This window comes from Phoenix dactylifera, unplaced genomic scaffold (genome assembly GCF_009389715.1).
Source record: "Phoenix dactylifera cultivar Barhee BC4 unplaced genomic scaffold, palm_55x_up_171113_PBpolish2nd_filt_p 000196F, whole genome shotgun sequence".
Classification (NCBI taxonomy): domain Eukaryota; kingdom Viridiplantae; phylum Streptophyta; class Magnoliopsida; order Arecales; family Arecaceae; genus Phoenix; species Phoenix dactylifera.
In genome coordinates this window covers 808,749-834,327 of record NW_024067720.1, presented here as the reverse complement: position 1 = coordinate 834,327, position 25,579 = coordinate 808,749, and positions in this window count along the sequence as shown.

The window sequence follows — 25,579 nt, the reverse complement described above, 5'->3', positions numbered from 1 at the left end:
TCATCTTCTTCCCCGGACACTACTCACAGCACTTAGCTTTAATTAAACAACTTGCTATAGTTTTAAATTAATCATCCACAAAGTTTTAAATATTCAAGTTAATTTAAAAACCCAATTCACCCCCCCCCCTCTTGGGTTGTCTATCTGGGCAACAGAGAATTCTTTTGACAACCAGACCTTGACCGAGATTAGCATAGGAATATCATTCCCTATTAGGAGGATGTCGTCCACGTACAGTACGAGGAACACGATAGCACTCCCACTAACCTTGTTATAGACACATGGTTCCTCTTCGTTCTTGATGAAATCAAACGTTTTGATTGCATTATTGAAACAAGTATTCCAACTCCAAGATGCTTGCTTTAGTCCATAAATGGACCTTTGCAGCTTGCAGACCTTGTGATCTCCATCACTGAAAGTGAAACCCAAAGGCTGCTCCATGTAGATATCTTCATCAAGATATCCATTCAGGAAAACTGTTTTCACATCCATCTGCCAAATTTCATAATCATGAAATGCTGCAATGGCAAGCAATATTCGGATGGATTTTAGCATGGCTACAGGTTGAAATGGTTTCCTGATAGTCAATGCCTTCGCGCTGACTATACCCTTTTGCCACCAGCCTTGCCTTATAGGTCTCTACCTTTCCATCCGAACCTATCTTCCTTTTGTAGATCCATTTGCATCCAATAGGTACAATACCTTCTGGTGGATCCACTAAAGTGTTGGGAACCCGCCCATGCCGCAGAAAATTCAAAAAATTTAGATGGCAGCGGAATCGGCATAAGCGGGATCGACGTTCATCGCATGAACGTGTTTCAAGAAACCGTTCGTAGATAGATAAGAATTAAAACTTTTAGAAATATTAGAAGATCAGATCTTCACCTTGTGCGGGTAGATGATCACCGCAAACTGGAGTTCGTGGTTTTAGGATGAAGGTTCGCTTGAAGCCGCACAAGCGTCCGGCCTCTACAGGTATCCACACGAAGCAGAGGACCAGTCCAAACTCTCTATCTCCCCGGGGTGCTAGCTCCCTTGCAGAGATTACTTTGATGGCTGATCACCTCCCTTTACTTCAACTCTTGAAAGATAGAGGGAGGAGGAAGAAGATGAAGGGATCAAGGAAGAAGATCCAAAAGGCTAGATGCAGCCTTTTCTTTTCCTTGTGTTGAATCCCAAACGAAGGAGGAAGAAGAAGACTATCAAGGCCCTTTTCCTTCTTGCTTGCGGCTGATCCAAGAGGAGAGAAGGGTGGCCACGAATTGGAGAAGAGGAGGGCTTCTAATGATCCCCAGGTCAGCCGCCCACCTCCCTTTTTAAAGTCATGAAGGGCTCCTACAAGTTAGGAGCCCTTGACTTATTTCCAAGAGGGGGCGCCGGCCCCCTCTCTTCATGCCGCACCAATCAAGAGGAGAGGGGCTTATGCCCCTCTTACTTGGTTAACCTAATCCTCCTCCAAGGAGGATTAGGTGTCCTTCTCATGGTTTAGTCCTAATCTAATTAGGATTAACCAAATCATGAATCAATCTGGTTCAATCTATGCTAGTCCTAATCCAATTAGAACTTGAATGAACCATCACTCTATTGAACTCTTCAATCCTAACCCAATTAGGAGTCATGTTGATTCATTAGATTAATAATTAATTATGACTTAAGAAATCCTAATCTAATTAGGACTTGTTTAATTCTAGTCCTAATTCAATTAGGACTCTAATTTGAATTCGAAGTCCTAATCCGATTAGGACTCTAGAAATCCTATTCTAAGTAGGAATCCAATTTTAATTCAAATCTCCTAATCTAATTTGGATTGTAGGAATCCTACTCCAAGTAAGAATCCCAGTCCTACTCCAATTAGGATTTCCAGTCCTAATCCAATTAGGACTCTAGGAATCCTACTCGAAGTAGGATTCGTGTTTTAAGTCTAATTAATCAATTCCCATTCCTTCTTCAACTTATTATCAATCGAATTGATTACTCGTGATTCATAATCACTTTCCAACCATCGGATCGGTCAATACTTCTAGTGTGTGTGACCCCATAGGTTCTACTCTGACTGGTAGTGAGATATTTTGTGATCTCTATCACAATATCATTGAAAACTCCTTTAAATGGGTCAGAACGATTCCAACTCTACTCATTAGGGTTTATTGATCATCAAGATAATCCCTATGAGTCCCACCATCCACCAGTGACACCTAGCAGCATGTAGTGGCTATCCAGCAGAATAGAATGATGAACCTCTAGGTGCAGTTATCATGTGATATAGTCCTACTATCATGGATCCCTACAGGATGGAGGTCATGGACAACTCGTTAAACCCCATCGTCTGTCATATGTGAAGATTTATTCGACTTAAGTTCGAGAGTGGAAAACTCTTTCTCCACTGTGCATACTGCCCCGGCCGAGGTCTTACGAACTCAGTCTTATAAATCACATAGGATCTCTCCTTATCTATCAAGGTCGATAGATTCCTTATAGGTGAATACCCTACTCCTACAGTGAACCTACTGCAGCCAATCTACACTGCATGGACCCATATGGCTAGAGACCATGTATGTGTGCGGTCAAACTACAATAACCTCACTGTGAGTAGCCAAAGCACCGCAAGTCAAAGGACCAGTCACACTACTGCAACATCAAGCAAGTCACTGACGAGTGGATAGACATCCAAGTGACTTCTTGTATTGGTCTCGCTCAGTACCCTTGTTCTCTAACAAGCACCTGCACTATTACTTCAGTGTCTCCACACCGTGGACTCGAGTCTCGTCCATCCATAGAGAAAGTAATGTGTGCACTGATCTTATCGGATCGATCACCGTCCTCGTGATGATCCATCGATCAGGAGCGTTTAGAAATTAATCACTAATGATACATGGCTCAAATTCTCAACTCTTGAGAATATGCATCATCATCTTATTAATTTCTTGGACGATTCATAGACACAATAATAATATGAATGAAAAAGATGCCTTTCATTTATTCAATAATAATAAAGTCAAGTACAAATTATGTCCTAGAATTAATAATGTGTCAGCCAAAATTGGCTTCTAGGGCATACATCTAACAATCTCCCACTTGCACTAAAGCCAATCAGTCATATATCTTAGTCCCATCTTCTCAAGGTGGGCTTCAGTCTTTTGTTGATATATGGCTCAAATTCTCAACTCTTGAGAATATGCATCATCATCTTATTAATTCCTTGGACGATTCATAGACACAATAATAATATGAATGAAAAAGATGCCTTTCATTTATTCAATAATAATAAAGTCAAGTACAAATTATGTCCTAGAATTAATAATGTGTCAGCCAAAATTAGCTTCTAGGGCATACATCTAACAATCTCCCACTTGCACTAAAGCCAATCAGTCATATATCTTAGTCCCATCTTCTCAAGGTGGGCTTCAGTCTTTTGTTGACTTAGCTGCTTAGTGAATGGGTCTTCCACGTTGTCCGCGGAGTCTACTCTCTGCACCTCGACATACTTCTTCTCAACATAGTCGTGTATGAGGTAGAAGCGCCGCTCTATGTGCTTGGACTTCTGATGAGACCTTGGCTCCTTAGCAAGAGCTATGGCGCCATTATTATCGCAGTAGAGTGTTATGGCATCTGATAACATTATATCTAATTTCGCAATAAATTTCTTGAACCAGAAGCCTTTCTTAGCAGCTTCAGAGGCGGCGATGTATTCAACTTCTATAGTAAAATCAGCAATGATCGGTTGTTTAGAACTCTTCCAATTCACCGTACCACCATTGCACAAGAACACATATCCAGATGTTGACTTCCTATCATCGACATCAGTCATGAAGTCTGAATCTGTGTACCCTTCTACCTTTAACTCTGATGATCCTCTAAAGACCAAGAATAAATCTTTAGTTCTTCTCAAGTACTTAAGAATATTCTTCACAGCTGTCCAGTGTTCTTCACCTGGATTCGACTGATATCTGCTTGTGACACTCACAGCAAGGGCTATATCAGGTCGTATACATAACATGGCATACATGAGGCTCCCTATTGCCGATGCATAAGGGATCTTGCTCATGCGTTGAATCTCTTCAGATGTGTTGGGGCACATCCTTTTTGAGAGATGAATTCCATGCCTTAGGGGTAAGAGACCCTTTTCGGAGTTTTTCATGCTGAACCTTTTTAGCACTTCCTCTATATACATTTTCTGTGATAGGCCAAGCATCCTTTTAGATCTATCTCTATAGACCTTTATTCCCAAAATATAAAATGCTTCCCCAAGGTCTTTCATGGAGAACTCTTTTGACAACCAGACCTTGACCGAGGTTAGCATGGGAATATCATTCCCTATCAGGAGGATGTCGTCCACGTATAGTACGAGAAATACGACAGCGCTCCCACTAACCTTTTTGTAAACACACGGTTCCTCTTCATTTTTGATGAAATCAAACATTTTATTTGCGTCATCGAAACGAGTGTTCCAACTCCGAGATGCTTGCTTTAGTCCATAAATGGACCTTTGCAGCTTGCAGACCTTGTGATCTCTATCACTAGAAGTGAAACCCAGAGGCTGTTCCATATAGATATCTTCTTCAAGATATCAATTTAGGAAAGCAGTTTTCACATCCATCTGCCAGATTTCATAATCATGAAATGCTGCATTGGCAAGCAATGTTCGGATGGATTTCAGCATGGCTACAAGTGAAAAGGTCTCCTGATAGTCAATGCCTTCGCGTTGACTACACCCTTTCGCCACCAGCCTTGCCTTAAAGGTCTCTACCTTTCCATCCGAACCTATTTTTCTTTTGTAGATCCATTTGCATCCAATAGGTACAATACCTTCTGGTGGATCTACTAAGGTTCAGACTTGGTTGGAATGCATGGAGTCTAATTCTGACTTCATAGCTTCCAACCATTTCTCAGAATCGATATCAGATATAGCCTCGTTGTAGGTTTTGGGATCCTATATGTGATCCCTATCTCCCACTAGGAATATTTCCTCGGTATCCTCTTCTAGTACACCTAAGTATCTATCGGGAGGATGGGAGACCCTACTAGATCTGCGAGGTGGTTGAGGGACATCGTGTACTGGCTCTGTATTAATGGGTTCGATAGGATCCATGGCTCGTTGCTTTTCAGAGACTTTCTCTTCAAGCTCAATTTTCCTCCCACTGCCTCTATCAAAGATAAACTGGTTTTCCAAGAAGATGGCATGACGGCTCACAAACACATTGTGCTCCTCTGAGACGTAAAAATTGTATCCTAATGACTCTTTAGGATATCCTATAAAACGAGCAATTATGGTCCTAGCCTCTAGTTTGTCCGCCTGTAGTCTTTTGACGTGGGCCAGACATCTCCAAATCTTGAGATGACCAAGACTTGGTTTCTTACCATGTCATATCTCATACGGTGTGGTAGAAACGGATTTAGAGGGAACTCTATTAAGTAGATATACTACGGTAAGTAAGGCATCTCCCCAAAGAAATATCGGTAAATCAGTGAAGCTCATCATGGACCGGACCATATCCAATAGAGTCCGATTTCTCCTCTCTGACACCCCGTTGAGTTGAGGTGTACCTGGAGGAGTCCATTGTGAGACTATGCCATTGTCCTTGAGATAGTCTCGGAATTCTCCACTAAGGTATTCTCCTCCTCGATCTGATCGAAGAGCCTTAAGAGGTTTTCCAGTTTGTTTTTCTACTTCATTTCTGAACTCTTTGAACTTTTCGAAAGATTCAGATTTGTGTCTCATAAGATACACATACCCATACCGTGAATAATCATCGGTAAAGGTAATGAAGTACGAATAACGTCCCCTGGCTTGCACATCGAATGGGCCACACACATCTGTGTGTATCAGGGTAAGTATTTCAGTGGTCCTCTCTCCATGTCCTACAAAGGGCAATCTGGCCATTTTTTCTTGAAGACAGGACTCGCAAATTAGATATGACTTGGAAGTCAATGAGCCGAGAAGCCCATTTTTATCCATTTTGTTCATTCTATCCTCTCCAATATGACCAAGCCTGAGGTGCCACAAATATTTTTGGTTTATCTCATTCCTGGATCTTTTGGATCCTTTGGCACTCACTTCTTGCTCAGACACATTTACAGATACATCCATATGCAAATGATAGAGACTATCAATCATAAAACCACGTGCGACTATTTTATTTCTGAAATAAATAGATCAGCAGTCTTTGTCAAATATAAAAATATGACCTTCCTGTGCTAGATATGAAACAAAAATCAAATTTCTACTAGCAGCAGGTACATAATAGCAGTCTCTAAGTAATAAACTAAAATCAGACGGTAGTCGCAGAGGGTAGGTGCCTACAGCCACAGTAGCAACTTTTGCCCCGTTGCCAACCCGAAGGGTTACCGCACCTTCCGCCAGCCTTCTACTTTCCTTTAGACCCTGTATGGTAGTGCACAGATGAGCACTAGAACCAGAATCTATAATCCAACTAGAAGTAGAAGAAACCGTTAGATTAGTTTCAATTATGAGCAAGTCTATACCTTCTGAAGGTGTGTCACCTTTCTTGTTCTTCAGGCTCTCGAGGTATGAAGGACAGTTCCTCTTCCAGTGGCCGTCGACATTGCAGTGGAAACATTTTTCTTTGTCATTGGCCCTTTTCTTTTGAACTTCCTTCTTTGGCTTCTTGTCTTTCTTCTGCTTCTTCGCAGGCTTCTTTTTCTTCCAAGTAGACTTTCTCTTGGAACCAGAAGTCAGCTCAGCAGCAAGGACATTGCCCCTTGAACCTTTCAAGGCTCCCTCAGCAGTTACCAACATATTTATTAGTTCAGTCTTAGTGCATTCAATCTTATTTATGTGGTAGTTTACTATAAACTGTCCAAATAAATCAGGAAGGGATTGAAGGATCAGATCTACTTGCAATTCCTTGTGCATGTTCATACCGAGCTTCTCAAGCTCCTCAAGGTCCTTGATCATAGTCAGACCGTGATCATGGACGGACTGCCCCTCGCGCATCTTTGTTTTGAAGAGCTTCTTGGACACTTCAAAACGAGCTGTGCGACTCTGCTCACCATACAACTCTTGCAGGTGTGCCAGTATGTCCCTAGCAGTCTTCATATTTTCATGCTGGCATTGTAGTTCATTGGACATGGATGCCATCATATAGCACTTGACTCTAATGTCATCATCCAACCACTTTTGATGCATCTCACGCTGAACATCAGTAGCACGTGTTGGTAGTGTGGGAATATCTGAATCGAGAACATAGCCTATTTTCTTACAGTTCAAAATAATTTTGACGTTTCTTAGCCAGTCTTTGTAATTTGTATCGGTCAATCGGTTGGTCTCAAGAATACGGGTCAAAGGGTTTGAGGCTGACATTATGATCTGCAGAGAGTAAAGATTCTAGTTAGACTTTTGTACTTGATCCTTAATATGTTCTAAGGACTTTTAGAACAAATGTACCTCCCACTATTTTCTCGAATTTCTCACACTCCCCTGGTAGGAAAACGAAAATCCTACACGACTAGGGTTTCTAGTAGGTACTGCAGTCTCACCAATCTACATGGCACCTCACCTAACAGTTATTGGTGACACATAGATGGATGAGTGTACAACTCTTGTACAATGCTTCTCAAGCATGTTGCAGTGCTTCTTGGTCTCTAAGCCATGAAGATCTCACCTAACAGTTATTGGTCCCATTTCTTAGTTAAGTCAAACCCACCGTATAACCGTAGGAATAAAGTCGTCATTGAGCCCTCACCTAACAGTTATTGGTGCCCAACCCCACCTTTACCCTACAACATCTCATGTCTATAGAGAGGTCCAGCCCCCCGATGCAACTTGACCACTGTATCCAGCCGAGACAAATCAACATCAGAAAGACCTTAGCAGCTCTACTACAGTGGAAGACCTATTGACTTAATATTGGTTAATCAGGTCTTAGTGTTTGCAACTTGAGCTCTTCATAAGAGGTAATCGAACAATTGGCCAGGTAAGCAGGTGGGAGGCTCCCCTTACTCAGAGAGTAAGGTCCTAATTAAGTAACCACCTTTCATGCTTTCCTAGACACCAATTAGATCAATTAATCTAATATGACTTGCTCATGTCGGTTCACTTTCGACTTGATTGAGGAGGTTTTAGTTTAGGTCTCATTGGGTTTGCTACATCACATGTAAATCTATTTACCCGACTCTCATTCACATCACATGCAAACGGCACATTGCAGGCAGTTATAATCGCAGCATCAAATAAAGCTAAACTTTAAATGGGTGATGATCATGGATTCTAATTAGGTCGTATTACAAGCACATGCACGTCAATCGATCAATTGGTCTTCAACTCTTGAATTTGTTCCAAGCCTCCTTGATTCGATCCTTGACCAACTCTTGATCCAATCGCCATCAACCGCTTAGACCCCTGTTCATCTCATGCCTTGTCTTCAACTTGATCGTTGACGTACATCACATCACAGAAATACAACCAGATGTAAAATAAAAAATAATAATAAATTACATCTTCTTTTAGGAGGCACGCAGGCCTCTCAAAACATCAAATAAGATGCATGCAAGCATCTGAAAAATTACATGACATTGCAGATCACATCGCAGGTCTTTACATTTAATACCAAAAGGGTTTGAATCCTATGATCATCACCATATGCATCAATTATAATTTTCAGATCTGAGAATTAATTGATTATGTTATGGCATAGGTTTCTGATCATGCTAATCATAATTCTAAACTTTGTAATCTCATTAACAATGCAATTAGAATCATCATTTTTCACATAAAAATCAGCATGCAAAAATTCAGCAACCCTGAAAAATCTGCATGCAGAAATTTTCAGCACGCATAATCCTTCAATTTTCAGATCTAAGATGCCTTTAGAATCTACGAAGCCTAGGCTCTGATACCACTGTTGGAAACCCGCCCATGCCGCAGAAAATTCAAAAAATTCAGATGGCAGCAGAATCGGCATAAGCGGGATCGACGTTCATCGCATGAACGTGTTTCAAGAAACCGTTCGTAGATAGATAAGAATTAAAACTTTTAGAAACATTAGAAGATCATATCTTCACCTTGTGCGGGTAGATGATTACCGCAAACTGGAGTTCGTGATTTTAGGATGAAGGTTCGCTTGAAGCCGCACAAGCATCCGGCCTCTACAGGTATCCACACGAAGCAGAGGACCAATCCAAGCTCTCTATCTCTCCGGGGTCTAGCTCCCTTGCAGAGATTACTTTGATGGCTGATCACCTCCCTTTACTTCAACTCTTGAATGATAGAGGGAGGAGGAAGAAGATGAAGGGATCAAGGAAGAAGATCCAAAAGGCTAGATGCAGCCTTTCCTTTTCCTTGTGTTGAATCCCAAACGAAGGAGGAAGAAGAAGACTATCAAGGCCCTTTTCCTTCTTGTTTGCGGCTGATCCAAGAGGAGAGAAGGGTGGCCACGAATTGGAGAAGAGGAGGGCTTCTAATGATCCCTAGGTCAGCCGCCCACCTCCCTTTTTAAAGTCATGAAGGGCTCCTACAAGTTAGGAGCCCTTGACTTATTTCCAAGAGGGGGCGCCGACCCCCTCTCTTCATGCCGCACCAATCAAGAGGAGAGGGGCTCATGCCCCTCTTACTTGGTTAACCTAATCCTCCTCCAAGGAGGATTAGGTGTCCTTCTCATGATTTAGTCCTAATCTAATTAGGATTAACCAAATCATGAATCAATCGGGTTCAATCTATGCTAGTCCTAATCCAATTAAAACTTGAATGAACCATGACTCTATTGAACTCTTCATAAAGTTCTGACTTGGAATGCATGGAGTCTAACTCTGACTTCATAGCTTCCAGTCATTTTTCGGAATCAATATCTGATATTGCCTCATTGTAGGTTTTGGGATCCTGTATGTGTTCTCCATATCCCACGAGGAACATTTCCTTAGTATCCTCTTCAAGCATACCTAAGTATCTATCAGGAGGATGGGAGACCCTACTAGATCTGTGAGGTGGTTGAGGGACATATTATACTGGCTCTATATGAATGGGTTCTATAGGATCCATGACTCATTGCTTTTTAGAGACTTTCTCTTCAAGCTCAATTTTTCTCCCACTGCCTCTATCAATGATAAACTGGTTTTCCAAGAAGATGGCATGTCGGCTCACAAAAATATTGTGATCCTCTGAGACATAAAAATTGTATCCTAATGACTCTTTAGGATATCCTATGAAATGAGCATTTATGGTCCTAGCCTCTAGTTTGTCCGCCTGTAGTCGCTTGATGTGGGCCGGACATCCCCAAATCTTGAGATGACCAAGACTTGGTTTCTTACCATACCATATCTTATACGGTGTGGTAGGAACGGATTTAGAGGGAACTCTATTCAGTAGATATACTGTAGTAAGTAAGGCGTCTCCCCAAAGAAACATGGGTAAATCAGTGAAGCTCATCATGGATCAGACCATATCTAATAGAGTCCGATTTCTCCTCTCTGACATCCCGTTGAGTTGAGGTGTACCTGGAGGAGTCCATTGTGAGACTATGCCATTGTCCTCAAGATAGTCCCAGAATTCTCCACTAAGGTATTCTCCTCCTCGATCTGATCGAAGAGCCTTAAGGGGTTTTCTAGTTTGTTTTTCTACTTCATTTCTGAACTCTTTAAACTTTTCAAAAGATTTAAATTTGTGTCCCATAAGATACACCTATCCATACCGTGAATAATCATCGGTAAAGATAATGAAGTATGAATAACGACCCCTGGCTTGCACATCGAATGGGCCACACACAGCTGTGTGTACCGGGGTAAGTATTTCAGTGGTCCTCTCCCCATGTCCTACAAAGGGCAATCTAGCCATTTTTTCTTGAAGACAGGACTCGCAAATTGGATATGACTCGGAAGTCAATGAGCCGAGAAGCCCATCTTTATCCATTTTGTTCATTCTGTCCTCTCCAATATGGACAATGTTGCCCAAGGTGACAATCCAAGAGGAGGGGTGTAATGTCCGGGCCCAATACAGACCGGGCCCAATACTGTAGGGCCCAGTTGAATAGTATTGGGCCAGGGAGGGGTTAGCTGGCCCAAGATGGCCATAATCTCCCGCCTGAGGGCTGAAAAGACAAGACCACCAGATGGCTAACGGAGAAACCCCCACCGGCATGCAAAATAGGAGCCCGCCACCTCCTCCCCCTCGGGCAACGGAGCTGTGAGCTGGCCTGAGGAGGAGGGGCAGCTGGTGGCTCCCGGAGAAGTGAGGAAGGAGAGAACGCCACCTCTCCTTTGGGGTCAAGTCATAAGCCCTGTATTTAAAACCCCTGAGATTTGCTAACCCCGAATTGAATGTACCCTCCCTAAACCTCTAACCCTCTGGATCTACTGCGCCAGAGAGCCAAGCCTTGGAGCTGGAGGCGGAAGGGACCCTGCAGCCCAGGAGAGGAAGGAGGGACTGTGAACCGAGGTGATCCCCCACAGCTTCAACCGACCACAAAAGGTAAGGCTCTGTAAATAGATCTCTGGGCAGAGACAGGGTGGAGGTACCCCTCTGTGGGGTATTCTCCCCTCTGTTTCACTGATGAAACAGAGGGGAGGAGACCGGCACAGTGAGGAGGAGACCGGCACGGGAGAGAGAGACAGGAGGAGGACTGCAGGCCGGACCTACAGGCCGCGGGCCGGCCTGAGAACGGCCCGAACCCGAGCCCAACGCCACCCGGGCCGAGCCCAACCGGACTCGGCCTGCGGATGACCGACCCCGGCCAAGGCCGCCCTCGGGCAGAGGGGCAGCCAAGGGGTCGCCGGGTCTGGCCGTACCGGCGACCGGCGCGGCCCCGAGGCCGCCAGCCTCCGCCGAGCCCCCTGCCTCTCCACCGGCGAAGAGGTGGCGGCGCGGCTCCCACACACACACAAAAAAAAAAAAAAAGAAAGAGGAGAAGAGGAAATAAAAAAAAAAAAAGAGAGAGAGGGAACAGGGACTCACCAGTTATTGTCACGTGCGGCGGCCACCGGCTTCGGCTGCGAGCGCCGCCGGCACGAGCCTCGGCCGCAGGCCGGCCGGGGATGCGGGCGTCGAGCGTCGGCCGCGAGCGCGGCCGAGGGCGTCGCGGGCTTCGGCCGCGGGTGACGGCCGCGGGAGCCGGTCGCGGGAGCCGGCCGTCCGGGGCTCAACCCCTCCCGAGCTCACCCTCCTCTCTTCGCGGCGGAAGGAAGAGAGGAGTCGGGAGAAGCTTCGGGAAAGAGAAGAAAAGAAGAAAAAAGAAAAGAGAAGCTTCGGGAAGGAGAAGAAAAGAAGAAAAAGAAAAGAGAAAGAAAGGAGAAGAAAAGAAGAAAAAGAAAAGAGAAAGGAAAGAAAAAGGAAAAAAAAAATAAATGAAATGGGTTAGCCAAATTTGACTAACCCAAGCCCAATTAGACTAGGCTAAGTTTAAAAATCGAGCCCCAAAGGCTCTAAATTGGGTAAATTGGACTTGGGCTAGATCCTTGGATGGGATCCAAGCAAGTAAGTTCATAGTATGATGAGCTAAGAAATTTTATAATAAATAAATGGGGAATAATGTGATCTCTATGGTGTTGTTTTAGGTGATTAAGGATTTGTCACCTGGACTTGAGAAATTTGGAAAGCGAATTGAGGTAAGTAATCTGTCTTAATCCTATCGTAGATCTTGTATTACGTTTTATAAGATGAACCAGTGTTTTTCATATAATTTGAATTGTATGCATGATTAGTGAAGAATGTAAGTAACCTGTCCTAATCCTGTTATGGATCATGTCATGTTATTAATGTTTTCCTAAGCATTTATTTTAAGTATATATATGTTTCATGCATGATATGTTACAATGCATAAGTAACTTGCATGATCCCAGAAGCTATGGCTATGTATGCAACATGATGATACTGATATTTTAATCATGCATGTAAGTTTATAAAGTCTTAGCTAGCCCAGAGGCACTATAATGGGCTCAAAGATGCTACTGAGAATGACTGAGCTGCCATTGGCTGAATAGTAACTGAGCTGCCCCGCCAGTGGCTGAATAGTAACTGAGCTGCCCCGCCAGTGGCTGAATAGTAACTGAGCCTGCCCCGCCAGTGGCTGAGTTGGAATTGGGCCTGCCCCGCCAGTGGCTGAATAGTAACTGAGCTTGCCCCGCCAGTGGCTGAATAGTAACTGAGCCTGCCCCGCCAGTGGCTGAATAGTAACTGAGCTGGCCCCGCCAGTGGTCGAGTCTGACTTCGCAGTAGCATCCGAGAGAATGGACCACGGCATGCCGGGGGCACGGTTTTATATGCATATATTATGAAAATTTTGTGATTTGCACTACTACCTTGTTTAAATTGCATACATATTATACCATGATGATTATTAGATAAACATGCATGTCAGCTTCTCAAACCCTGATTTACATGTTTAGCCTACTGGTTGATCCGGTAGGATTATGCAGGATTACTTACTGAGCCGTGTAGCTCACATCTGTTTATGCTTCGTTTTCTTTCAGATCCTCATCAGTGATCGCCACCAGATATGTTTTTTATTTTGTTACAGAGCTTCGTATTTTTGGAGAAGCTTATATACTTTTGTACATTTGAATAGCATAGAAGTTCTGTATTTTTGGTTTCAAACTTGAAGGTTGTACTGCAAAACTTTTAATATATATATATATATGTTTGAATCCTTTTGGCTACCTGTTACCCCTGTATGAGGCTGCGTGCTACTGTAGGCGATAGTCGGCAATAGCACGGCCGTGTCACGGACTCGGATCCGGGGTGTGACATCTAGTGGTATCAGAGCCTTAGGTTAAACAAAAGAATAACCATAAAATGCCTAAGGAAAGGGGTAGTTAAGAATGTCACTGTCATAGAAAGAGTTATAATATGCTAGTTTATCATAATCTCACTTTAAAATTTTTGACTGCAAGGCGATTGTTCGAGAGATATGGATGACGACAGGAGACCACCCTCCCCGGAGCCTAGTGAGCAGTCGGTTCCCCCAGATACTCCACGATCTGCAGCAGGTCAGGCAGGCCTAGCCGGAGTGTACCAGCTTATGGCACAAGTGCTGCAACAGCAGCAGATGATGCAGCTGGCCGCTATGCCACCGGCAGGCACCTGCTATGAGAGGTTTCGCCGACTAAACCCTCCGACCTTTGAGGGTGGGCCTGACCCTATGGCAGCAGAAGCATGGATCCGGGAAATAGAGAAGATGTTCCGAGCTCTTCTTTTCCCCGATGAGGTGAAGGTCCAGATGGCGACCTCTATGCTGACAGGAAACGCCGAGTTCTGGTGGACGGCCATGGAGACAGCCTATGCCGTCGACGGACTTACATGGAGGGACTTCAAGAGGTTGTTTTACAACCAATATTTTCCGGATTCAGTCAACCAGTCTAAGCAAAATGAATTCTTGGCGCTGACCCAGACCGACCGGATGTCTGTTCTGGAGTATGCCAATAAATTCAACGAGCTGGGACGATTTTGCCCCCAGTTCATGGAGGAGGAGAGAAGTAAGGTAAACCGGTTTGAACAGGGATTGAGGTACGGGATTCGATCCCGAATATCCTCCCATCTGTTCTCAAGCTACAAGGATGTACTGGACCGAGCCTTGAAGGTTGAGGCTGACCTAATACGGTCCGGGAGGGAGAGAGAAGACATGAAGAGGACCCGATCGTCGGGAGCTCAGAGTAGTGGGTCTGGAGGCAGCAAGGGATCTGTGCCCAAGAAGAGACAGAGCAGAGGCTGCCTCACCTGTGGCGGAAACCACAAGGGTACCTGCATGAAGAAGACTGGAGCTTGTTATTCTTGCGGGCAGATAGGACACATCGCCCGCAACTGCCCTAGCCGAAGGAAGGACGAGCCTAGACAAACTGCACCAGAGGACCAGAGATCGAGGGGTAACCCTCGAGTTTTCGCACTGACTCGACAGGATGCCAGTGCTAGCGATCAGGTGGTGACAGGTACACTTCTGGTCAACTCGGTTCCTGCCCTCATTCTATTTGATTCTGGTTCTACGCATTCTTTCGTGTCAGTTAGCTTTTCCAGACAACTACATAGCACATCTGAGAAATTAGTGGAACCATGGCATGTTGCTACACCCCTTCAGAAAACCGTAATTGTTGACATTAAATATAGAGATTGCATAATTCAGATAGGGGAAAAAGAATTAGAGACAAATCTTTTACAGCTTGACATGCAAGACTTTGATATTATCTTGGGCATGGACTGGATGTCACAGTATCACGCCCACATTGATTGTTACCACAAGAGGGTGGTATTTCGGATACCTGGGGAACAAGAATTTTTCTTTCAGGGCGATATACCCCTTCAAGATGCTCCTACACTACACTTTATTTCTGCCTTGAAAGCTGGAAAGGCTTTGAGAAAAGGGTGTATGGCCTATCTGGCCTGTGTAGTGGATACCCAGAAAGAGACCAAACTGGAAGATATTCCAGTAGTCAGAGAATATCCGGATGTCTTCCCGGAGGAACTACCAGGATTACCCCCAGATCGAGAGATCGAATTCACTATCGACCTCGCACCAGGAGAGGGGCCAGTCTCCAAGGCTCCTTATCGGATGGCCCCTGCTGAGTTAAGGGAATTGAAGGTACAACTACAAGAACTCCTAGATAAAAAGTTCATTCAGCCCAGTGCGTCGCCATGGGGAGCTCCTGTCCTGTTTGTGAAAAAGAAAGACGGGAGTATGCGGCTATGCATCGATTACCGGGAATTGAACAAGATAACCATAAAGAACAAATATCCCCTACCCCGGATCGATGACCTGTTTGATCAGCTGCAAGGCGCCCAAGTCTTCTCCAAGATAGATTTGAGGTCGGGTTACCATCAGCTAAAGATCAAATCTGAGGATGTGCCAAAAACTGCATTTCGAACCAGGTATGGGCATTATGAATTTCTGGTTATGCCTTTTGGATTGACCAATGCCCCGGCTGCATTTATGGACTTAATGAACAGAGTCTTTAAACTATATTTGGATCAGTTCGTGATAGTTTTCATCGATGACATTTTGATATACTCAAAGAGCCGGAAGGAACATGAGGACCATTTGAGGGTGGTGCTACAAATCCTTCGAGAGAAAAGGCTGTATGCCAAGCTGAACAAATGTGAGTTCTGGCTGAACAGTGTGGCGTTTCTCGGCCATATAATCTCCAAGGAAGGAGTGTCAGTGGACCCCAAGAAGATAGAAGCGGTGGTGGATTGGCCTCGTCCTACCAACGCCAAGGAAATAAGAAGCTTTTTGGGATTAGCCGGGTATTACCGGCGATTTGTGGAAGGGTTCTCCAAAATAGCTACCCCCTTGACCCAGTTGACTAAGAAACGGGCCAAGTTTATCTGGGACGGCAAGTGTGAGAGGAGCTTCCAGGAGCTTAAACAAAGGTTAGTTTCTGCCCCAATTTTAACATTGCCGTCCTTAACTGGAGAATTTACCATCTACAGTGATGCTTCCAAGAACGGGCTAGGCTGTGTGCTGATGCAAGATGGCAAGGTGGTAGCCTATGCCTCGAGACAGCTGAAACCCTATAAACAGAACTACCCGACACATGACCTGGAGTTGGCCGCAGTAGTGTTCGCCTTGAAACTTTGGAGACATTATTTATATGGCGAACACTGTGAAGTGTACACCGACCACAAGAGCCTAAAGTATATATTCACCCAGAAGGAATTGAATATGAGGCAAAGAAGGTGGTTGGAACTCCTGAAGGATTATGACTTGAGTATTAAGTACCACCCAGGAAAGGCCAACGTGGTGGCTGATGCCCTAAGCAGAAAGTCAGTAATGAGCTCCGCCGCATTACTCACCACTCAACCACAGATTCAGAAGGATCTCGATAAACTGCAGGTTGAGGTGGTTACCCGAACTACAAGAAGTTTGCTGGCCGCCTTGAGTATACAACCAACCTTGATCGACAGAATAAAGATTGCCCAGCAGTCTGATGAGCACATCTGCCAGCTCAAGGATGAAGTGGAGAAAGGGTTGCGACCCGAGCTCCAAATACACCCCGATGGCACCCTAAGGTTTGGCCACCGACTGTGTGTACCGGCAAATATTGACCTAAGAAGGGAAATCATGGAAGAGGCCCACCAATCCCGTTTCTCTATTCACCCAGGCAGTACTAAGATGTACCGGGACCTTCGGGAACATTACTGGTGGAAGGGGATGAAGAGAGAGATAGCTGAGTTTGTGGCCCGATGTTTGACCTGTCAGCTGGTAAAAGCAGAGCACCAGAGGCCGGCAGGGTTGCTAGAACCAATAGAAATTCCTGAATGGAAGTGGGAGCACATCACGATGGATTTTGTTACAGGACTTCCTAGAACAGTAAGGAAGAATGATGCGGTATGGGTGATAGTTGACCGTCTCACAAAATCGGCCCACTTTCTACCATTCAGAACTGGTACTCCTCTAGACAAGCTGGCCCAATTATACATCGACGAGATTGTACGCCTGCACGGAGTACCAGTGAGTATCATTTCTGATCGTGACCCCCGATTCGTGTCCAGATTCTGGGGAAGCTTTCAGAAGGCCATGGGTACCGGACTGAGGCTCAGTACAGCATACCACCCCCAGACCGACGGCCAGTCAGAGCGGACAATCCAAACTCTGGAAGACATGTTGAGGGCTTGCACTGTGGACCTAGGTGGAAATTGGGACAGTCATATACCACTGGTGGAATTTGCTTATAACAATAGTTACCATTCCAGTATCCAGATGGCCCCATACGAAGCCCTCTATGGGAGAAAATGCCGATCCCCCTTACACTGGGATGAAGTCGGGGAGCGGAAAATGCTAGGCCCCGAATTGGTCCAGCACACCAGGGACAAGGTACTACTGATTAAGCAAAGGCTTCAGGCTGCTCAGGATAGACAGAAAAGATGGGCTGACAGAGGAAGAAGGGCTTTGGAATTTTTGGAGGGGAACTTTGTCTTCCTGAAAATTTCTCCATCGAAGGGCATTACCCGATTCGGAAGACACGGCAAGCTAAGTCCTCGCTACATCGGCCCATTCGAGATTCTTGCCAGGATAGGCAAGGTTGCCTACAAATTGGCCTTACCCCCGGAGCTATCAGGCGTACACAACGTCTTCCACGTCTCCTTGTTACGGAGGTATGTTCCGGATCCCAGCCATGTGGTGCCACATGAGCCTCTGCAATTAAATGAAGATTTAACCTATGAGGAGGCTCCCCTGCGCATCATAGACAGAAAAGAGCAAATCCTCCGAAGGCGCACCATTCCCTATGTTAAAGTCCAGTGGACCAACCACACTGAAAGGGAAGCTACCTGGGAATTGGAGGAGGAGATGCGACAATGCTACCCTCAGCTCTTCGAGAACCAAGGTATGCTTAATTTCGAGGACGAAATTTATTTAAGGGGGGGAGGATGTAATGTCCGGGCCCAATACAGACCGGGCCCAATACTGTAGGGCCCAGTTGAATAGTATTGGGCCAGGGAGGGGTTAGCTGGCCCAAGATGGCCATAATCTCCCGCCTGAGGGCTGAAAAGACAAGACCACCAGATGGCTAACGGAGAAACCCCCACCGGCATGCAAAATAGGAGCCCGCCACCTCCTCCCCCTCGGGCAACGGAGCTGTGAGCTGGCCTGAGGAGGAGGGGCAGCTGGTGGCTCCCGGAGAAGTGAGGAAGGAGAGAACGCCACCTCTCCTTTGGGGTCAAGTCATAAGCCCTGTATTTAAAACCCCTGAGATTTGCTAACCCCGAATTGAATGTACCCTCCCTAAACCTCTAACCCTCTGGATCTACTGCGCCAGAGAGCCAAGCCTTGGAGCTGGAGGCGGAAGGGACCCTGCAGCCCAGGAGAGGAAGGAGGGACTGTGAACCGAGGTGATCCCCCACAGCTTCAACCGACCACAAAAGGTAAGGCTCTGTAAATAGATCTCTGGGCAGAGACAGGGTGGAGGTACCCCTCTGTTTCACTGATGAAACAGAGGGGAGGAGACCGGCACAGTGAGGAGGAGACCGGCACGGGAGAGAGAGACAGGAGGAGGACTGCAGGCCGGACCTACAGGCCGCGGGCCGGCCTGAGAACGGCCCGAACCCGAGCCCAACGCCACCCGGGCCGAGCCCAACCGGACTCGGCCTGCGGATGACCGACCCCGGCCAAGGCCGCCCTCGGGCAGAGGGGCAGCCAAGGGGTCGCCGGGTCTGGCCGTACCGGCGACCGGCGCGGCCCCGAGGCCGCCAGCCTCCGCCGAGCCCCCCGCCTCTCCACCGGCGAAGAGGTGGCGGCGCGGCTCCCACACACACACAAAAAAAAAAAAAAGAAAGAGGAGAAGAGGAAATAAAAAAAAAAAAAGAGAGAGAGGGAACAGGGACTCACCAGTTATTGTCACGTGCGGCGGCCACCGGCTTCGGCTGCGAGCGCCGCCGGCACGAGCCTCGGCCGCAGGCCGGCCGGGGATGCGGGCGTCGAGCGTCGGCCGCGAGCGCGGCCGAGGGCGTCGCGGGCTTCGGCCGCGGGAGCCGGTCGCGGGAGCCGGCCGTCCGGGGCTCAACCCCTCCCGAGCTCACCCTCCTCTCTTCGCGGCGGAAGGAAGAGAGGAGTCGGGAGAAGCTTCGGGAAAGAGAAGAAAAGAAGAAAAAAGAAAAGAGAAGCTTCGGGAAGGAGAAGAAAAGAAGAAAAAGAAAAGAGAAAGAAAGGAGAAGAAAAGAAGAAAAAGAAAAGAGAAAGGAAAGAAAAAGGAAAAAAAAAAAAAAAAATGAAATGGGTTAGCCAAATTTGACTAACCCAAGCCCAATTAGACTAGGCTAAGTTTAAAAATCGAGCCCCAAAGGCTCTAAATTGGGTAAATTGGACTTGGGCTAGATCCTTGGATGGGATCCAAGCAAGTAAGTTCATAGTATGATGAGCTAAGAAATTTTATAATAAATAAATGGGGAATAATGTGATCCCTATGGTGTTGTTTTAGGTGATTAAGGATTTGTCACCTGGACTTGAGAAATTTGGAAAGCGAATTGAGGTAAGTAATCTGTCTTAATCCTATCGTAGATCTTGTATTACGTTTTATAAGATGAACCAGTGTTTTTCATATAATTTGAATTGTATGCATGATTAGTGAAGAATGTAAGTAACCTGTCCTAATCCTGTTATGGATCATGTCATGTTATTAATGTTTTCCTAAGCATTTATTTTAAGTATATATATGTTTCATGCATGATATGTTACAATGCATAAGTAACTTGCATGATCCCAGAAGCTATGGCTATGTATGCAACATGATGATAATGATATTTTAATCATGCATGTAAGTTTATAAAGTCTTAGCTAGCCCAGAGGCACTATAATGGGCTCAAAGATGCTACTGAGAATGACTGAGCTGCCATTGGCTGAATAGTAACTGAGCTGCCCCGCCAGTGGCTGAATAGTAACTGAGCTGCCCCGCCAGTGGCTGAATAGTAACTGAGCTGCCCCGCCAGTGGCTGAATAGTAACTGAGCCTGCCCCGCCAGTGGCTGAGTTGGAATTGGGCCTGCCCCGCCAGTGGCTGAATAGTAACTGAGCTTGCCCCGCCAGTGGCTGAATAGTAACTGAGCCTGCCCCGCCAGTGGCTGAATAGTAACTGAGCTGGCCCCGCCAGTGGTCGAGTCTGACTTCGCAGTAGCATCCGAGAGAATGGACCACGGCATGCCGGGGGCACGGTTTTATATGCATATATTATGAAAATTTTGTGATTTGCACTACTACCTTGTTTAAATTGCATACATATTATACCATGATGATTATTAGATAAACATGCATGTCAGCTTCTCAAACCCTGATTTACATGTTTAGCCTACTGGTTGATCCGGTAGGATTATGCAGGATTACTTACTGAGCCGTGTAGCTCACATCTGTTTATGCTTCGTTTTCTTTCAGATCCTCATCAGTGATCGCCACCAGATATGTTTTTTATTTTGTTACAGAGCTTCGTATTTTTGGAGAAGCTTATATACTTTTGTACATTTGAATAGCATAGAAGTTCTGTATTTTTGGTTTCAAACTTGAAGGTTGTACTGCAAAACTTTTAATATATATATATATATAAGTTTGAATCCTTTTGGCTACCTGTTACCCCTGTATGAGGCTGCGTGCTACTGTAGGCGATAGTCGGCAATAGCACGGCCGTGTCACGGACTCGGATCCGGGGTGTGACAAGGGGTGAATTGGGTTTTCTAAAAATTATGTTCCCTAATTTTTACTTTGAATTGAATGCAGCGGAATGATAAGATGTTATTTACTTAAGCTCTAGGCAATTACAAGTAAAGCAGTGGAAAATTAAGCTAGAGCAATTATACTATGGCTTTAGGGTGCAATTGATTTAAAATTAACTTATAGTTGTATGATCAATTTTAATCTATATGTATGGTAAGAATGGAGTGGAAGCTAAGCAAATTCTAAACAATCACTTATAACTCTATAAAAAACAAAGCTAGAGATATTACACAATCAAGTATGAATGTAAGGCATGAAATACAAGAGATAAGGCATCACAAACATAAAGATGTATAGTGGTTCGGTGCACCCCAGCACCTACATCCACTCCCCAAGATCTCTTGGGAATTTCACTATAATCTCCCAGATTACAGCCGGTTGTTTTACAAGCTCACAACCTAACTTGTTGTTTTCACGAGATCACAACGAACTCGGTCGGTTTTCACAGGCTCACCGACTAGAACCAACCGATTGTTTTCCCGGGTTCATAATCAAACCTAGTTGGTTTTCTCCGGTTCACCAACCACAACCTTACACCGTTGGTTTTCCCTTTGGCTCGCCAACAAACCTTAACCCCTTGATTCAATCCCTTGATTGAATCAAGTTACAGGATATTAGAACAAGAGTTTAAAATAAATACAAGCTTCTTAAACAAGCAGATATAACAATATAAACAAATAGAGTAAAGAGAAGAAGTGTAGATGAAGGAACTCGGTTTCTTCTTTGCTTGACCCTCTTCTGATTTCGCACGAGGTAGAGGATTACTGAGGCAGGACACAGTTGGAGAGGAAGCTTTGGAATTCACTCGGATGCTCTTCTTCTCTCTCTTTTGCTTTGAATGGCCCTTTTGTACTTTTGGGAGGTTTCTCTTGAAATCTCTTTGAAATCTCTTCCCTATGTGTTCTCTCCCACTTCCTTGACTTCTTCCCTAGCTCTCCCCTTGATTTTATACCTTTGGATGGCGTGGGAACAAAGATCTAGCCGTTAGAGACAAAAATAGAGCCGTTAGAGTTGAGAAAAAACTAGCCGTTATGCCTCCCAGCGTGTTAGAGTCGACTCGGCTAAAGTAGGAGTCGACTCGAGCACTATAGCACTGAAAATCAACTCTGTGTTTTTTGTCTGTTTGCAGTCCTGGAGTCGACCTGCAGTTTTGGAGTCGATCTCGGAGTCGACTCGAGCACTGTAGTATTGAAAATCAACTCTCTATTTTTTGTCTGTTTGCAGTCCTGGAGTTGACCTGCAGTCTCGGAGTCGATCTCGGAGTCGACTCGAGCACTATAGCACTGAAAATCAACTCTCTATTTTTTGTCTGTTCTCAGTCGGAGTCAACTCATAAAGTTACGGAGTCGACTCCAGCACTGTTCCTTGAAACTCCAGAGTGCCAGAGTCGACTCTGAACTTCCAGGAGTCGACTCGAGGACTATTCTTTTGAATCTTTTTTTGAATTTGCTCCTCCAACTTGAATCCTTTGAACTTGAAACTTGGGCCAATAAAGTGTAGCTTTCTTCCAACTTTTCTTGAGAGCTTTTGAGGCCTTTTTGTATTTTTCCAACTTGCAATGTTCCTTCCAAAACAAATTATCTTTCTTCTTGCAACACAAACATTAGTATTTATACTTCAAGGTTTTGTGATCATCAAAATCAATCTTTGGATCATCAGTCTCCCCCTTTTTGATGATGACAAAACTTGGAGTATATGCAATATAAAATAGATTGTGTTCTAGAACTAATGCATAACTAAGATACTTCATGATAATGCTTTAGATTTAATCAACTTAACATAATCAACACATAAAGCATTATGAGCATATACTCAGATATTTCTTCCCCTTTTTGACAACATCAAAAATGTTGCAAGATAATGAAACATTAAGCACAAAGATAATGATACTCAAATATTTCTTTTTCTTATTGTACTCTGATTTTTAGTTAATGCATGTCAAATTATTGCAAGAATATGAATCATATAACTCAAGGCAATAATGTCAAAATGAGATTAATCAGCATATATCAGAGTCAATTAAGATGATTTTAGAGCAAATTATAATGAGAGCACATCGTATGTGATTCCAAAGATAGTTTTCAAATCAAGTGTAGGTGGAACCTTTTTCAAGTTAATTCAAGGAGTATCAAGACTGATATTCAAAGAAGGCACGAATGGAAATCTAACCTCTCTTCAATAATAAGTATGAAAGCTTGTTCATTTAAGATCTTTTGCCCAATATATTAAGTATTTTGTCAACATGAGAGCAATTTAATTAATTTTTTAGAGTATAAGATCAAAACTTATATACTTGAAAAACATACCATCATGTTGGATCATTAATTCTTAATGACTTCAAAGTTCTTTTATGATAATAAGAGCATTGGGGCACAAATACCAAAATATGGATTCATGCAATTTTTGATACATCTTAGAGCTCTTTTAAAGACTTTCTTTTATTCCTTTAGAGAGAAACACATTTTAATATATATAAAAATAAATTGGCACAGGATTGAAACTCTAAAGAGCAAGCCAATAAGAACTCATTAGTGAATTCCAAAATAGATTTTCTAATAGAGACAGATGAATTTAAAAAAAAATAATTTTCAAAATAGTTTATTTGCCAATTAGGTGTATTTTACCATCTATAAATCTATATAGTAGTTACTTTAAATTTGTGTTCATAAGAAATACTGAAGGAAAGTTAGCTCAACACATTATTCTTCCCCTCTTTCATTAAACTAGAGGCTCTTAAGATCAACTGTTTGAATTGTAATTTGGTTCATGATTGATGCACTAACCAAATAACAAGCCTCAAGGTGTATCATACAGATTTTCAGATTTAAATTTTAGATGATACATAATGGAGAGTATTAGGATCACTTCTCATTTAATATTCTTTCTCTCTCCTTTAGTTATGGATTTATAAGATTGAGCTCCATATGATCTCTCCTCCTAAAAATTTTCTTTCTCCCCCTTAATTGAACATTCCATTTAGGAGTTTAGAATTTGAAGATAATTTTCAAAAAAAATATTCAAATTGTCAATCTGGAAAGTATATATTCTATAAGTTTCAGCATATTTTCATAAGACTCAAGGTTTGAGATAAGACAACTTTTATAGAACTCATCTCAAGGTATAAGCTTATTATATAACTAAAGTAAGTTATGCAATATAAGGAGGTTCATCAAAAATCAATCCATAAAATATAAAAGATATGCATCATATGATGGTTGCTTTTGAATAAGATGTAAAATCTTGATATGTCTAAGCTCCCCCTCAAAAGATGCATTCTTCTTTAATCATTCTTTTCTTTTTGTTGAATTCTAGATGTTAATGATAAGCGTGAATAAAACTGAAATTCTATGATATTAAGAATGTAAAGTGATCTAAAGTTTTTCAAAATTTATAGCAATCACTCTTTTTCATCTTTCAAGAATAAGTTATGTTTTCTCTTAATCTTTGAAAAAATGTACTGAAATATTAATCAAAAAATAATTCATTTGAAGCTCAATTTCTTTCAAAAGCAATTACATTTTCTTTCTTTTAAGAGTCATTTGAGTGAGTTAAAATATTTCTAGCTTTAGGAGCATTCACTTTCTTTTAAAAATAGCTTTTTCTTTTAGTGATGGAAGCAACAATCATGCAGAAAGTGATATAGAAGATCATTCAAGTGAATGTTTATAGGATTTAATTTCTTACTCATAGATTCACAGCAATGTATACATGAAACATAATAAATCTTTTTAATATTAAAATAAAATCATATATTTAGAAACATTTGCTTGCAATCAAGATCATTGAAAAATACATCATTTAAACCAATTTTAAAGATAAGAAATGATATGTTTCAGATGTGTATCGGAGCAATCAACCAAGACATCAAAATTAATTCTATTTTTTCTAAGTTAAAATTTTTATTTAGGAATCATATTGAGTTATTCTCCTGAATGATGTGATCATTGAAGCATATAATTAAGATTACAAAGATGTAACGATATAAGTATTTTTAAATTAAGTTGAAACTTTTATATAAAATCGGATTCTGAACTTCATAAAGATTTTCAAGGAGGCTTTCAAAGTTCTAATTTGAGATATGTATCTTCTACATTGTAGCTCATCTTAAATCATTACGATTGAAAACACATATTTCAAACATATAAGAGCATATTCAGAATATTTATATTTAATGTTGAGTTTTGGTACGAATTAGAACATTATGTACCAAAGTTAGGCAAGTTGAAAGATAAAACAAAATCAATTCATTTTGCCTAAATAGAGATATCCTTCTCTTCTTCTTTTTACAGATTTATTCAACTTTCAGATTTTAAAGATGATTGTGAACGACAAATCTGAAATTTCTTTTCAATAATACCATAAAATAATTTTATGTAGTATTTCAAACATTCAATCAAATTATCCAAGCATGGAGTATTACAAAATATTGAGAACCCATAATTCAAAACA